The 18,040-nt window shown below is 38.6% G+C and overlaps 1 pseudogene; it reads left to right on the top strand.

The window, feature by feature from the left end:
* The first annotated feature begins 297 nt into the window (after positions 1-297).
* Positions 298-16,854, top strand: LOC122899297 (annotated as a pseudogene).
* Positions 16,855-18,040: the final 1,186 nt, after the last annotated feature.

The following is an 18,040-nucleotide window of genomic DNA, read 5'->3' as shown; positions in this document are numbered from 1 at the left end:
GTCCAACCCAGTCTCCTGTTTTGGGTATGGTGGTATGTAACAAATGCTACTTGTCCAAACTAGCCCAGGAGAAAGGCAGGACTGGAAGGGAGGGTCATCCACGGGTAAGTCTTCCTTCCGTGGGTGCCTAGTGGCAACAGGGAAATCTGTATGGGGACAGCTTGTGTAATTGTGAAGGAACTGTGGGCCCAACAGCAATGAACCTCAGGGAGAGAGAGAGTCATGGAAAACAGGCTCATTAGGAGGCGTGATGAAGGAGCTAGATAAGGTGAGGAGAGGAATGATTGTTGAGTGACGATGGCAGGAAGAGGAACAAGTATGCCCAAGGACAGGGATGAGGAAGGTGATTTACAGGTTAGAGAGCAGAGCGAAGAGCCCTGATTTGCTTCAGCAGGGACTGAATGTGCTCCTGGGACAATCTCGTTCCATGATCGACAGCATTCCTCACTTCGGTCGTTCTGTCATATGCTTCCACCCCTCACAAGGAAAACCAGAGCTTAAGTAGATTAGCGTTAATCCGGCCAAACACATTTTAAAACAACTCAAAGGCTCATCTGTGAAGGACTTACCCCGAGTTTCTTGGCTCCCTGCGAGTAGGACAGGGGCTCTCAGGGTCCGGGCAGGGGGAGTCACAGCTCTTCCGCCTTGCTAAGTATTTAGACCCCATCTGCCGACCTCTCTTTCTACTCTGGCTCCCCTTCCATCAACCTTCCCCAGGCATGGGTGGTGCTGGAATGGGCTGTGGGCACTTTTGGGGCCCAGCTAAGGGAGATTCAGGGAAATACTTTGTAAGGGCCTGACTCTGCTGTTTGATGCTTGACTGTTGACAGCTTTCAAGGCTCGCCCTTACCTCCTTCCTTTCTGCCCAGCGTCTGTTAACCTGGTAAGAAAGCTGGAGGCCTCTGTTTCGCGGGAAGTTCAAACAGGGAATCCCCTGCGCATGCGTGTGGGAGCCCTCGCCTCAACCCCGCCTCCTAAGCTCCCTAAAACCCCCAAGCCAGCGTCCTGTCTCTGGTCGTTTTTAAACCATCATGGGTGCCTGTCCCACTTTCCCAGAGATGCGTGAGGTAAGTAATATGAGCTCATTGTGTTCTCACGAGTACCCTACAAGGTTGATATTTTATTCCAGTTTCTATGCAGGTAAGAAAGTTAGAGGTTAAAAAAGTAAACCCCAAGATAATTATGAAAATTGAACTACGATTTGAATGCAGTAAAACCTCTAAACTTTGCACCGTCTCACAGTAGCCTCCCAAATGGTGGGTCCTCCCTGTCCCGTCTGCTGTATTTCCTTCTTTCTGGCTCTGGAAACACACATCCCATATTCTAGGTCCCTGAAATAACCTGTTTTCCTACCTACTTTTATGGATTCTTAGGTTCAATTTCTGGTGGCTTTTTCAATTTTTTTTTCTTATTCTTCAAAAACAATCATTCCCCAACATTCTTCTCCTTTCCTTACACCGTAGATTCCTAGATATTTCCACTTGTGGCAAGAGTCTTCCCTCCTATGACTTCACCTTTTGTCTCTAGGTGAGAAACTTCCCTCCATCCTCTTTCTGAAGCTTTTGGCAAGACCAGCTGTCTTCTGGACCTTTCTAGCTGGGTGTTTTAAGGAAATCATGAAGTCGTCCCATTCAAATTCTAAGAAACTCTTCTCTCTGGGGAGCTTTTCCTCATGCCTTCCATGCTCCTATTGTAGGAGCTTCTACTCTTTGAGTCCTGAGTGGAAACGCCCACAGCATCTCTGCAGCTCTCAGGGGCCCTCAAGAATATTGATTCTTTGGTGTCTCCTTTGTTCATTTCCTGTGAGACTCACTGCCATGGTCACTGTCATGATCAGGACTTCATCTCTTGCCTGAAATATTGCTCCTCTTTCCCCAGCCATGTATCCTAGACGTTATTGATAGACCAACCATCCTGAGCCATATCTCTGATCATTCTCCCCAAATGTCTCTGTTGAATGAAGCTCAAATATTTAACTTGGATAAAGGACCTCCTTGTCCTTTCCTCAACTTACCCTCATATCCATTGCTTTTGTTGAGTTGCTGAGGTTTTTGGTTCCCTCTGGTTCTTTCCCCTCAATGGCCCTTCCCCACCCTTCTCTACATGCTAAACTCTCCTCATAATTGAAGGCCAGTTCAAGTATGAGAGTCTCTTTCCTGAATACTTCTCCCGATTCCCCTCAGTCATTGAAGATTTCCTGTTTCTGAATACCCACTTAACTTGTATTATTTTTATTCTTCTTATAACTTTTAATTTTATTATTCCATTTTTAATTTTTTTTTCTTTTATCTGTTCACTTTTGATCCCCCTTCACCCATTTCTCCCATCCCCCACTCTCCACTTCTGGCAACCATCAGTCTGTTCTCTATATCCACAAATTTGATTTTTTCTTTTTTTTCTTGATTCCCCATATAAAAGAGATCATAAAGTATTTGTCTTTCTCTGACTTATTTCACTAAACGTAATGCCTCCATGGCCCATCCATGTTCTGCAAATGGCAAGGTTTCATTCTTTTTTTGGCTTAATAGTAATGCCTTGTGTGTGTGCACAGGTGTGCATGACACAATTTCTCTATTCATTTATCCCGTGATGGATATTAGGTTGTTTCCATATCTTGGTCATTGCAAAAAACACAAACATTTTTATCCTTCTTATAACCTTTTTTAAAATTTAATTTAATCTGATTTTTTTTCAGTGTTCCAAAATTCATTGTTTAGGCACCATACCCAGTACTCCATGCAATACGTGCCCTCCATAATACCAACCACCAGGCTCACCCAACACCCTACCCTCCTACGAAACCTCATTTATTTTTTCACCCTCCATGATTAAATTGTAATGAGCTACATTGCAATGTATTAATTCAAGGCCAAAGATACATATTTGTATGCTTGTTATGGTACCTGATGAGCAGTTTTTTCCTAAAACACAAATCTGATCATTTTATTCTTCTGCTTTGTCTATGAGATAAAGTCTGAACTCATCAGCATGTGATGCACGGCCTTCCTCACTTCACCCCCTTGGGATTTTCCCACCACTCCTCACTCAGTGCCCATCAAACAGAACCACTTACAGCATTAGAACAAACTCAAGCTCATTGTGCCTATGCCTCTGTGCCTTCATCTGAGCTATTTCTGCAGCATTATTCCCTTCCCTCCTTTACAGGGTAAAATCATAATCTTTCATCCAGATCCAACTTAGGTATTGCTTACTCTGTGAAATCATCCTCAACCTTTAAATTGGAAATTATTATTTATTCTGGGCTCCCCCATACTTTAGACACATCTCTAATTCTGATGCTATTGCATTATATTAGTGACATGTTGGACTGTCTCACCTGACCCCTCCTTGAAATTAAGGAAATCAATGCCTCATAGTTATCTTTGTGTTCCTCAGTATCAGGTAAGGGGCCTGTCACTTGGTGAATAGTCAGTACTTCTAGAACAGATACTTGAGTAAATAAATGAGTGAAAGAATGAAGGAAGGAAGGAAGGAAAGAAGTAACCTAAATCAATATTGAATGGACTCATCTTGATTTTGCGATACATACTAAAAAAATAGAATTCTTGTCATGGTCCAAATTTCTATTATAGCCTTCAACAACTTATTGGAAAGGAAGCAACTCTATGAGTTTATTCATTCCATTCTTCATGTTTTCTAGTACAGGTAGGCTCTTAAAAAAAAAAAATCAATTGCAGATCTGGTTTCCATCCTCCAAAATCCAAGGATCTCTGTTATGTATTGTTCTCTCTGATATACTAAAACAGGTAGATGTATCCTAATACAACAAATGTATATACTCCCAGAGCAGATAGTTCCAAGAATTCAACTTTGATACTGATAATCATTTATCTTTAATTGGGCTAAATCTTGACTATTTCATTAAATTGCTCAATATTATTTATGCTTCCATATTTCCACAATGTCTAGTTGCCATCTTAATGAATTTAAATTTTCTGAGGAAAAGGTGACTTGGGGTTAACTTGAAGACAATTGAGTTTTCTCTTTTCAAAGAGACCCAGTATTGGGGCTGTTATAGACAGAATGGCATGTAGCTATCTGAAGTTTACTGAATACATACCCTTAAGCTTCTTATGTGATAAATCACAGAACACATTTTAACCAAAGCACTTATTCCCCTCTGGAAGACTTTATATTTAAGCTTTACATGACAGTACGTTATATAGAAAAGACAACTCAATTTGACATCTGAAGAAAGTTGTGTGAGAAGGCTCTCTGGACACAGAGGGATACATAGAAACAAAGGGTCTTGGTCTCTACTTCTGATATGACCACTAGGTAGCTATGATCTAGGCCAATAGACACCTTCTGAGTTTAATCCCCTTGTCTATAAAATGAGGAATTTGGACTTTGTGATCTAAGGTCCTCTGCAGCTCTATAGCGGTCTAAGCTTTGAATTTTAAGGAGAACATTCATAGATCCTTGAGTAAGCTCGTCTTGTGGGGGCCGGGGGAGGGGAAACTTGACAAATTTGTCTTCCTCTCTCAACAGTAATGCTTTGACCATAAAAACCATCCTAAAGTGTGATTATTTCTTGCTGTCTAGGCTGACTCAGTGTTTATCATCGTCAGGTGGTGTGACTTTTGGCACCACCCAGAAAGAAACTCCTCTCTTGGGGTAGGATATCATTAAGTAATTTTAGGAATAAAGAATGAATGACTTAAATTTCAATTAAAAAAAAAAAAAACAAAGACTCAGGATGTCTTGATGAATAAAACAATTGATTTAGGTTCAGTCAAACCTGAGACCTTGCCAGTGGCATAAGGAAAAATAACACCACTGGATTTTAAAAGAACAGGAACTGAAATCAGTTTTTCCTCCATTGTGGAAGAGGATAAGGGAAGCCATAACACGGAGCAAGTACTTTTAAGCTCCACAGGAAGGGTGAAGCCCCACCCTTGTGCTGGGTCTCCAAAAGAAGAAACCAGCTGACAGAACAGAAGAGCTCAATTTAAGTGGGAATTTTCTAATAAGTAGAATGTCCCCAAGTAGGGACTCCTTAACTGGTCACTTCAGTAATATATTTGAGAAGCTTATTGCAGGAAAAGCACTTGTTATAAACAGGGTATTAGGGATTTAAATACTGAATCTGCCCTCAAGGAGACTATAGTCTAGTAGAAATCATCTGACATGTACATAAAAAACCCTAAAACTAGATAGAAGGTAAAATTTATGAACTGAGTAGAAAGGTAATAAATCCAATGTCAGTGGCAATGTTCAAGGAGAGACTGCATGACTGTTTGGGTGACGTAAGTGAGATTTATACATCCGGTAGGAAGTTAAACTACATGACCTTCAAGATCCTTTCCAACAAATGCTTTGTGGTTTTATTAGACTGTCACTATAGTAAGTTTTTTTTTTTTTAAAAAAACAGGATTGTCTAATTTTCTGTTCTTCTCACATCTCAGATGTTTTTCTTGTAGAAATGTATCGCTATTGTATAGTATCTTTTATCAACATTAGTATTAAAACAAACATTGTTAATTAATTTACTTTAAGTATATCTGAGAATTCAACTAGTTAGAAAAAGTCAATAGAGCATATTTAAAACTATTTCTATTTTATCTAATAATTAAGACTAATTTCCATTTTATCTAATTATCACATGGTTTCACTTACTTGTGGAGTATAAAGAATAACACGGAGGACATTAGGAGAAGGAAAGGAAAAGTGAATTGGGGGAAATCGGAGGGGGAGACGAACCATGAGAGACTGTGGACTCTGAGAAACGACCTGAGGGTTTTAGAGGGGAGGGGAGTGGAGGGTTAGGTGAGCCTGGTGGTGGGTATTAAGGAGGGCACTTATTATCTGGAGCACTGGGTGTGGTACATAAACAATGAGTCTTGGAACACTGAAAAAATAAAATAAAATTTTAAAAAATTTTTAAAAAACTGTTTCTAAAAGGCAAATACATTTTTTCCAATATAATCGTGATGGATTTTTTAAAGATTTTTTATTTTATTTATTTGAGAGAGAGAGACAGTGAGAGAGAATGAGCGAGGAGAAGGTCAGAGAGCGAAGCAGACTCCCCATGGAGCTGGGAGCCTGATGTGGGACTCGATCCCGGGACTCCAGGATCACGCCCTGAGCCGGAGGCAGTCGTCCAACCAACTGCACCACCCAGGCGTCCCTCGTGATGGATTTTTTAAAAGGGAAACTTAATTATTTTATATAATACAAACCAGAAAAATGGGACTAAAATAATAATCTTACAAACATTTATAATTTCCATTCACTCTTCATACTACTTTAGCTTTAAGATTAATTGTTCAGAATCTTATTTCACAGTCACTCAACTTTTATTGACTTCGATATTGACAGACTTGGTACAAGTTATAAAGCCTTATGTGGCATGATATATAATTAGAATACTTTGTCTCATAACTTATATTAATGGTTGCATGTCAGAGAATGCCAATTTGCCTCTGAGAAGAATGTAAACCTACGTTAATTCATTTATTGTGGAAAAGCCTATCAGGGCCATTAACCACTTTGTCTTTGCCTCACATAGTGAAGCGTGAGCCGCTGCAGGGGTGGGTATGAGCTGTGCAGGCTCAGCCTACTGTTCCTTAACATGACTTCTGTTAACAGTAAATTCATATTCAACTCGCCTACCGGTGAATTTTTCAAAATGTAAAGGCGCTGGATCTGGATCAGATTAAATTATTTTTTTTAAAGCATTAGTAAAAGAGTAATTTGATTTCTAAATGGTTGTGGTAGGGAAGACTCTCACTGTCGTTCCTAAAACCTCATACATAAATTCAGTTGAATGGTACTGGATATGATCCAACCATTTTTAGAGCACTGAGTTATAAATAATTAAGTAGCAGGATCTGATGTGTTGTTTATAGGTCAAGATACACATACTCTGTTCTTATGCCCGAGGGTGATAAGGCTCTAGCAACTGATTTAGCTACCCAAACTGACAAGAGGCTGCTGTGTAAACTGGAAAGCAAATTTATTAACGTGTTGGAGAAAAATTCACTTTTGAAGAGAAAAGATACTCTGGTGCCTTACTCTCTCCCGCAGGCCAGGTCAATAATGTGGCTCTTGCTTAGTGAGCACAACGTCTGATCAAGGATAGGTAGCTGAACGATATTTATGCCTCCTGTTATCTATCTAGAAAAAGACTGGAGGTCTATCTCCACAGTAACAATGTCTTTGAGGCCCCCATGTTTCCCCCAGATAGTGCTGGACACTCTCTGACAAATTCTTGCTATTTGGAATCTCTGTTTATAGATACCATAAATGTTATTTTCTTTACTATAGCTTTCCATCAAAGGATGATTGAGCATCATAGAGAGGCTTAGGTCAAATGGTGGCAGGCCGGTGGGGGTGGGGGGAGGGGAGGCTCATTCAAATGCCTCCAAGGGCCAGCTAGTAACAGAAACAAGTGAGGTTGATGAGAAGTGAGAGAAGTGTTGGAAAAGAACCAAATTTACTTTATTTTTCCTGAATATAGTATGAACAGGTGTGTATGACATTTTTAGAGATATTTGAGATTTTAAAATAAAAAACCTTGAAAATAGAAATATTTCCTTATTTAAGTTCTCTTTCATAATTCGTTACATCTGGACTTATCATGGAAACATAAGGTATCACCATCAGACCATGTAAACCTAAACCACAAATCCTTCAGTTGGGTACGATAATTTGATTTACTCAGTTTCATACACAAAAATGGAGCTGAGAAACCCTGGTGCTCTTTAACACATACAGACTCTCTTTACACGGTGCTTGGGTCTGGAGATGTCTTTGTGCGGTTCTGGCATCCCGATACCATTGCCCTTGACTTTCAGTTATTGCTTTGCAGTTCAATGGCTTCAGTTTGTAGCTCTTGTTCTCATATTATCAATCTCAAATTACAAAGGTAAACTTTCTGATGTTTCAATGTTACTTTATTTTCATAAAGTTTAAAATCAGAAAACTTCTTTGGAATTCCATTTTCAACTCCACAGATTTGGTGATATAGTTCAAGCCATGGCTTTCGTTTCAGGAGCGTGATTTCAGTGCAGGAGGATGGGCCGGATTATTCCTTGCCCAGTTAGTTTCTTAAAGACACAATTTCACTTCAAGTGAGCAAATTGAATCATACATTTGTGCATACATTTGCAGAGAACTATTCAAAATCGATGGGTTCTTGCATCAAAAGGCCAAAACTTTGATCCACTTTTCATTGTTAGAGATTGAGTGGCAAATGACTTTAAAGCGTCCAAAAATATTAGCAGTTGGCCACATAAGTCTATGTACTGCAACAGGCCACAATAGGATCCATCTAATTTATAAAAAGAAGCCCTTGGATATCTGGATTTTATGCTATGCAATGTTATCCAGTCCACAATATTAATTACAGCACATTCATGGTATGTTGCATTTTAAATTCTTTGGCACAAAGCAATTCCTAGAAAATGATGTAATCAGGTGACCTAAATTCTATGTCTTGGGAAATGTTTCCTTCCTAAATTTAAGTTTTCACACTAACACTGTCCATTGTAAGAGTTGAATCACACTGACTGATTTTGACCAACTGCCCTGCATTTTGCAAATTTTCTTGGAGACAAAGATCAGTCATTTGCCAGGTCCAATCACAGCCTGTCATCTTCTGACCCATGAGCATTTTTGTCAATATCACCAATTCAGTGTCGTGATGATGTGATATTATTTAAACCTGTGCTGTCATCATCTGCAGGAAAAAACAAAACAAAACAAAATGCTGCAACCAATTTAACTTTTTTTATACAACTTTTCTGCAAGGGCGAAGACATAACTTCAATATTCTGGTCAACGGTACTTCCAGTAAGATTCCCATTTACAAATGCTTGTTTCTGTGTAGAACACATAATTTCTGCTGTACTCCATGATCCTCTTTTATAAACTTGCCATCCTTTATAAAAGCTCTTGCTGTCTGGGTAATTCTTTCACTTAATATATAACCCCACTTATAGGAGCATCGGATATTTTATTCATATTCAAAAGCAGTCATTGACATTTCAATCCTAGTCTCAGGTGAAGTTTTTCATTTCTCATCTTCTCCATATACCAGTCATAAACGTTATGATTTGTTTCATGATGGTTTATTTCATATTTCACAACCTCTTACGTTGTGGTTCCTTCAATACGGACATCTTTTATTTGCACATTATATATGGAAGACTATTCTTCACTTCATCAAAGAAAGAGGATCTTTTCCATTGAGTCTTAATCAAGCATCTTTTTCCTACATTCAGTGGAGATAGGCATATAGAGAGACACTTCTTTATTTTAGAAGACACAAACACAAGCGGAAGCTGAAATCAGCTTTAACATTAGAGAAACAATAGGGAGTGAGGGTGACTGTGGCTAATTAAAGGCCAAATGTTCATCTAAGGGGATAGTAGCTGCTTCTCTATGTAAAAAAAGTAATTCATTATCTTCATGTAAGAATGCAGATCTAGCATTGTCAAAATCGATTTTTTTTTAAAAAGAAAAACTGAAAATGATTGGCTCAATTAAAAAAAAAAAGAAAGGAAAGGAAATTACAGGTCAACAGGCTAGACAGAAGAGGTCAGAAAGCCAAATCAGTCCCATAGGCAATCAGTATGCAATTTCTGTAATAAACTATTAAGATATTTTCATAAAATTTTACTTTTCTGAGATTATACCCACCACTATGATTGGAACACTATATATTTCCCAACATTTCAAACATTCTAAAAAACAAAATTATAAATATCAGCTCATAGTGTGAATCTCTTATTTTTGTTATCCCAGCAGGTTCTTTCTGCTGGTGGGGATGTTGATCACATGGACCTGTATCCCTGTCATCCACCGTCACCGAGAGGATGTCATGTGATGCAGCCTCGCCACTGTTCTGAGTTTATGAATGGGCTTGTGACCCAACCGGTCCAGTCAGAATCCTCTCTGGGTTTTTATTTAAATGTTGACCTACTCGCTCTTCTTGGGGCTCAGAGCCAGAAAGTACATGATGTCTAGAATTATTTATGATCACTTTTGCCACAACACACAAAGAGTCTACCTCAAAATGATGCTAAAATGGAGAAAGATATCACAGCCAAAAACATGAGCAAAAGAGATAAATAAACCCAGAATTTTCCTTGGTCTTTCTAGTTATATAAACCAGTATATTTAGTTTTTGGCATAGGCTGGTTCAGGATGGGTTCTGTAATAAGCAAATAGTCCCGACTCCATCTGATTAGTACAGATAACTAATATTATTAATTATGTCTGAGTTGTTTGGCAAGCTATATGGTCCATATAATCCTAAATATTCTCCATTATAATATACTATACTATACTTAATTGTAATCTCTTATTTAACACAATTTTATATGCTAGATTTGGAAAACTTTATCTGTGAAGAGGAAGATAGTAAATATTTTAGACATTTTGGGCCAGATGTACTCTGTCACTAGTAACTTAACTCTGTCTTTTTGAGAAAAATCAGCCATAAATAGTCCGTAAACAAATAAGCCCAGTTATGTTACAGTAAAACTTAATCAATGGCACTGAAATGTGAATTTCATATAATTTTCGCATGTCACGAAACATTACTCTTCATTTGATTTTTTTCAATCACTTAAAAATCATTCTTAGCTTGTGAGCCGTATTTGGCCTGCAGGCTATGGCTTGTTAACCTTGGAGTAGATCATAATGTCTGTAAGGGCAAGGAGGGGGCCTCATCATCATTGTGTCCCCAGCACTAAGGGGCAGTGCTCACAAGTAGCAACATATCCCTAAATATTGAATGTGGGTAAATGAGTACTCAAGGAAGATCAAGATTATGGAAAAAATCAGTTTTCACAAAAAACAGTAATACTAAACCTTCTGGAAACTTACTAGAAATTATTAAAGACTGAAGGAACCCAAGGAAGGTCACTGCTTCTTCCAGTTGTCTGGCCCCCGTCTTTGGCCTTTCCTCATCTCTTTACACCCTGGAACCCCAACTCTTGCTCCTTCTATTATGCAGACCAATGTTTCTCTTTACAACTACTATCCCCAAACTTGCATATTGAAACCAATCAAAGTATTCAGGTGAATAGAAGAATCTACCTTACAGTTCAGGGAACAAACCTCCCAGTTCTATTCAAGACATCCTCAACAGGTCATTGGTCTCAGGCACACGCTTAAAAATTGATCTTTTCACACATAAAATGAAGATAAGTATCACATATGGAACCAACTCCATACATTTTCTTGAAAGTTCCACATGAATGAGTAACATATGGGATACATAGATTTTTTTCTAAATTCCTAAAAAAATTCAACATATTATTGGTAAAGATTTTAGTACTTTTCATGATGATGAATGTTTATGAGAATGTGATCCTGCCTGCTTAACAAAGCAAATTTGTTTTAAAGGGGCCATAATTGTAAAGAAATTTCTCATCTTAAAATAAAAATAAACCTTCATACTATATTTTTTCTTAACTGAGAATCTGGTATTCAACTGATTGCAAATTATTAATACATGAAAAGGAAAAAATGACAACATCTGCATCTTAATTATATAAAAAAATAAAAGAACTCAGCCAGCCTAATCTCAAGAAAATATGAAAATTACACCTTTAGGATCCTATGCTCTAGAGAAATGTGGATATTTCTAAACAGCTTTTAAAATGATATTTTATTCTAGTGGAATCTTTTCTCTTTCATTAACCTGGAGGATAAACTTAGACTTTCAGTTAAAGTAACTATCAAATGAATAAAACAGCAATGTATTATCAATATATAACACACTGATCTTAAATAATAGTACCCTAAAATTTTTTACTCTTTCATACAATAATGAACAAGTCTCTTTTCTTCAAAATCATCTTTAATGTGTTGTATAGCTACTGTTGCTAAGATTCTTTTCTTTTCTCTTTTTCTTGAAAAAGAATATTATGTTACATAGCCTATGGGGTCCTCTTATCTTACCTTAACTTCTGCTATCATAACTACACAAAACTAAAAATCTGCGCAGACATGTCTTTGTTTTAAATAAAGAATGATTCATGGAAGTGGTTAGATTCTAAATTGTTTTAAATATTCACATTATATTTCAAACCATCAATTCTCACAAATGAAAAATCAATTCTCACAAATGAAAAATTTGAGTTTCTAGTCCATATCATCCAGTTATATCTGTCCATATTTGTTTATGAGATATGAGAGTAAATACAAAATACTAATTCCAGACAAATGTGCCTCCATCAATTAAGAACAGGATGAAAACATCTGGTTGCTTTAACATAAATTATAATTGCTCTCACTGGTTATCTCTCTTTGGCTGTACAAAATCAAGTGGACTTGAATGGAGCATTCTTTCTCCTTCTCTATTACTCTAGCAAATAATATCATTTTCCACACCTGCCACTGAGGGACTTTTTCAAAAGAGATTTTACTCTCATTTTCTTCCCTTGTGGGGGTGATATGGGGAAAAGGGCTGTAGAGGGAGGCAGGGAATTAAACCAAGTCCAGCCAATTTTCAAAAAAAAGATAATGTGTTCTCACCACCTCTCAGTTGTAAGCTCCTAATCGGTAAACGCCAAAGTTGTGCACAAGTTTAACTTCCCCATTACAGTGTGAGTTCTTCAAAGACAGACCCCTATTTTACTCATGTTTTTACCCCCAGCACTACCATGCATGATACAAGAGATGCAGGAAGAGTTTAGCTGAAAGAATTGATGAATGGGTGAAAGGTCAATGGTTAAGATTCTATGTGTAGCCACAGCCATAACTCCCTTTAAAAGACAAATATAGACAATATCTCATTGGCTAGGACTGTAGGGCAAGCCCCACTAAAGAGTAAGAGTAGTCATTGTTATTGTTTTAAATATAGAAAATAATTAGTTAAAGCCACTCAAAAGTTTGCCTTCATCTATTGAGATCTGAAAGGTTGGGTTGGTTTAGGATTGATCACAAGATAGTAGGAATTAAAGAAATACCATTGGATTAGAAACTAACAAAAGTTTTTCATGTCAAAGACCATTTTAATCAATTGTTAGGATTTTTGTTCCTTTTGAATTCCTGTGTTGCTTTTGACATATTTCAGAATGAGGCAGGGTTAGAATTCCTTTTCACCCAGTAAAGAACTACATGGAAAAATTGGCTTACCTTCTATTTTCTAGAGACAAAGGTGAGATTCTATTGAAAAGAAACAGGATAAGAAAAAGCATAATTAACTAACTCATTCTCAATATTCCTGGTCTCCTTCCTGTTACTCAAATGGATCTTTTGTTTTAAAATGAACACTTGGGGACACGCTGGTGAGTTTGACTTTGATCAGTATAGGCCCCAAGATTTCCTTGATGGTTTTCTTTTGCATAAAAGAAATGGATGTCCCTGGGCAGTCTGTGGAATCTGCTCCTGTATTCGAATAAGGCCTGCTATCATTACTGCTTCACTTAGAGCAATACTGCTGGTTATTACAGCCACAACATCCAACATTGCTCAGAGATTATCCCTTCAAAAGAAGAATCAAGAACTAGGCTGCTTATAGCAAAGACCAGTATATCTACCTCACCATTAAAATTTTTATTTCTTGGACAACATAAGACAAAAATCTAATGTAGAATCACCAATAAAATCCTCCCAAGTTAATTTCTGACTGAACGTTGCCCAGTTAAAGTCCCCAGCCAGTGAGACCACAGAACAAACACCACTGTGAGTAAAGAAACATAACCTGATACTAATGTTGTCCATATTACCCAGGTAGAAAGCTATTGCCCACAGAGTCAACAAGTTGCAGGAAATACATGTGTCTGCATGCACGTGTCAGAAAGCAAGGAGACAAGCCAAATCTGGATTTGACTTGTATCTAAAGCTTTCTTTGACAAATTCAAGGACATAGTGCGTACATCTCAGGAAGTATAACTTCAGGTTAACCTGACCTTAATAAAGACTTACTAGTGTTATAATAAAGTCTCTATAACTGGATGTGCATATTCATGTGATCTCAACTATTCGAGGTTCTTACTCAGAGAGTCGTCACTGGGGCCTAGGCTTCGGGGCGGGGAAGCATGAGCAGTAGCCTTTAGAAATGGTCATCACTTGGAGATGTCCACTGTAGTTCGTGGGAGTCAATCATCAGTGAATACATCCTCACATGATCTGTTGCACTGATGAGCACTTCTTCTGATAGAGTTAGACACAGTGTAGTAAACGGCAACAGCACCCCAGATAGGGCAACAGCTTACAAAAATGTCTTGGGAAAGAACTGATTCACACCATTAAAAATCCAGGCACAGTAAACCGATAATATGGTCTCAATTGTTGACCAATTTCCTAAAATATAATCTGGGAGTTTATAGAAAGAAACTATATAATTCTGTCTGGAATCAGATAATACACCAATTCACTTAAAAAATAAAATATGGGAGTGTCTGGGTGGCTCAGTTGGCTAAGCACCTGCCTTTGGCTCAGGTGCTCACCCTGCCTCCCTCTAAGCAAAGGAGCCAAAGGTAATGATCCCAGGGTCCTGGGATCAAATTCTGCATCAGGCTCCCTGCTCAGCAGGGAGTCTGCTTCTCCTTTTCCCTTTGCCCCTCTCCCCTCTGGTGCATGCTTTTTCTCTCTCTCAAATAAATCAATAAAATCTAAAACAAAAACCAAAACCTAAAATGTGTATCGTTTGTTTTAAAGGGATAAACAAAATATAATTAAATTAAAGGAAAAAAGGAGGGTTATCAGACCAGTGAGACAACCCCAGTAGGCCATTCCAAGTCCCTACAAAGATGTTTCAAACCTAAAGCTACAGGAACACTTTGAGAGACCAATGATCCATCAAGTAAGGACCAAAGCACCCATATTTAGTGCTTACAAGGCACTCAGTTTTTACCATATTTTTGTTTAATAAATGTGAATTACTGCAGAATTATTTTATAACCCACTAGAAAAATGTTGTTCCGTGATATTAAATTCACCAGCACAGAGATGCTTTCTGGAATATCAAGCAGGCACCGAGTTCTGAATTTGTGCCGGAACATAACAAACACAAACCACAATTTCTTTGGCTTCACATTAAGAAATCAGATGATGCTCAGGGAGTACATGAGCATTCTGAAGGGACAATGTCCTCCAAATAAAAGAAGCCCTTGATCCTATCTCAGAGTCAAGAAGTTCTAGATTTATGCCTGAAATTATGTCTACATACTTTACAGTGATTCCAAGCTATCTTCCGGGTTACGAGGAAGAAGGCTAGTGGGGGTGGGAAATGGGTGTTTGGATAAACAGGACTTGAACTTTCCGACAGGAATCCCAAGGAGAATCTCAGCCTTACTCACACGGCATCAGATGTCAGTGCCTTGCTGGAGAAGAGGAGGTATCCAGAAGAGAACCCCCAGGCTCTGGGATATGTCCCTAAGTGGCCAGGAGAGTATCCAGTGATTTGGGGTTTTTTGTTTGTTTTTCCAAATAGAAAGGAGCCCAGGAAGGCTGTATGAGAACAGAGCACTGGAGATTTACAGGGGGTAAAACCCAGCTAACAGAAATATGTCAGTATAACCCACCACAGATCTTCAGTTTGCACGAAAGCCTATAGAGAAGGGCGCTCCAAAGGCAGAAAAAATAAAATAATTATCTTTGGCTCAGAGCCACCAACAACAAAACAGATCTCGATGCCACAATGATAGTGACTTGCAACTAGAGACAGATCACTAGATAGGGTTAGTTTCTGACTCAGAGTCTGAATGAATGAATCAGTTTGGCTGGTTAGTATTAGGCAGTCTGTGAACAAAGGGGTTATTTGAACTGCCCTCATGGTTGTCTCCAGCAAATGGTCAGGTGGAGAGAATGATGTAAATAATGAAGATTATCACACTGAGGAAGATTGCCATTAAGACTCACTGGGTTTCACACCGTGTGTTCCATACAAAAAAATCAGAGCCTGTCCAGTAAGGACAAGGGGATGGTGCCCCACCTGGCTTCAGCTGTCTCCGAATGATCTCTGAGAATTCACAACACAATCCTAAAGGCTGCTCTACCTGTTGTTCCTACCTTTCATTTTTTAACAAGTCATTTTTTTTTTAACAAGTCGGTCTTTGTAAAGAACTGTGGAGTTACCAGGGTTGTTTTTTGCAATGGGTATTGAGGAATCCAATTTGAAATACACAGTACAGTGTGCTTATGGGCCAACAGCTCTGGAATAGCCAACTAGAAAATGTTTTCCCCAAAGAAGTAAATGATACCAGAAGCATTCAAGTGTTTCTCAGCCTTACTTGCTTATTCAGTTTAGCTGAATTATTCCAAGAGATTTAAAGTCTTGGCATCACTTGGTTTGCTTATTTGTTTTGTTATTCAGCACTTTTTCTCTCTTTTAAGAATATTTTAAATTGAGGCATATTTCATGTGATTGGAAATGGGTGTAATACGGATTCTGTTAGATTTTGCTATCTTATGGCTGACAAGCTAGGCATTCATCCCAGCAGCTGCCATGGATGGATTTTGGGAGAACATGGCAACCCAAGTGTGGCTGTAGAGTGGAGCAAATGAGGCAGGCATTTCTCTCCAGGAACTGAATCCAGAAATGGGAAGACAATGACAGTGAAAATTGGAAGGAAGTGCCTAAGATGGTGGTTGAAAGTGCCTACAAAGTCATCAAGCTAGAAGGATACAGCAGCTGGGCTACTGGATTGAGTGTGGCTGATCTCATGTACTCCTTGTTGAAAAATCTACCCAGGATCCGTCCAGTGTCAGTGATGGTGAAGGGACTGCATGGCATCGAGAATGAAATCCTCCCAAGCTTTCTGTATATCCCGAATACTCAGGGATTGACCAGTGTGATCAACCAGAAGCTGAAGGGTAATGAGGTTGCTCAGCTCAGGAGTTACCTAGTGGGACATCCAGAAAGACTGAAAACACCTGTGACTTCTGGCTTCTAGGCTGTAGGGATTTAAAACTACAACGTGATTAACCATGAGCCTTCAGTTTTTCATCTGTATATGTGGATCACAGTTTGCTTTGATCTTCCTAAATATGTGAATCTGGGCTCACAAAATCGAAGATACACTTGGTTTAATGTTGGCAATATGAGCCCTTAATAAGTAAAATTAACTATCATAAAAAAATAAATAAAATGAGGTATATTTAACATTCTATAAAATATACAGGTCTTAGGGGCGCCTGGGTGGCTCAGTGGGTTAAGCCACTGCCTTCGGCTCAGGTCATGATCTCAGGGTCCTGGGATCGAGTCCTGCATCAGGCTCTCTGCTCAGCAGGGAGCCTGCTTCCTCCTCTCTCTCTGCCTGCCTCTCTGCCTACTTGTGATCTCTCTCTGTCAAATAAATAAATAAAATCTTTAAAAAAATATATACAGGTCTTAGGTATTCAATGCGTTTTTCTTATTGTGGTGAAGTGTAAATAACATCAAATTTACCATTTTAATCATTTTCAAGTACAGTTTGGTGGCATTAAATACATTCACACAGTTGTGTATCCATCACCCCCAACCATCCAAAGAACTCAATATCCCCCCAATAAAACCCTGTACCTACTAAACACTAACTCCTCTAGGGGTGCTTGGGTGCTGCAGTCAGCTGAGCAGCCAACTCTTGGTTTCCGCTCAGGCTGTGATCTTAGGGCCCTGATCTCAGGGTCCAGGGATCCAGCCCCGCATGGAGCCCTGCGTCAGGCTCCGTGCTCAGTGTGGAGTCTGCTTAAGACTTTCTTTCCCTCTGCCCTTCCCACCACTCACTCTCTCCTCTTCTCAAATAAATAAATCTTTAAACACGGACTCTTTTGTGTAGTGAAGCATCTTTTTATACGCTTACTTGCCACCTGTATGTGTTCTTTTAGGTTGTCTTCTTTTAAGGTCTTTGGCCCATTTTTCTTATTTGGGTGGTTTTCTTACTGTTGAGGTTTAAGAGTACTTTGTATATTTTATGTATTTAATAGATGTTTCTTTTGAAAATATTTCCTCACAGTCTGTGGCTTGTCTTCTCATTCTCTGGACATTGTCTTGCACAGAGCAGTTTGTAATTTTAATGAAGTCTAGCTTATCAATTTTTTTCTTGGTTCATTTTTAATATTAATTTACAGGAAT

Source organism: Neovison vison, chromosome 2 (assembly GCF_020171115.1).
Source record: "Neovison vison isolate M4711 chromosome 2, ASM_NN_V1, whole genome shotgun sequence".
NCBI lineage: Eukaryota > Metazoa > Chordata > Mammalia > Carnivora > Mustelidae > Neogale > Neogale vison.
This window is presented reverse-complemented; position numbering and strand designations above follow the sequence as displayed.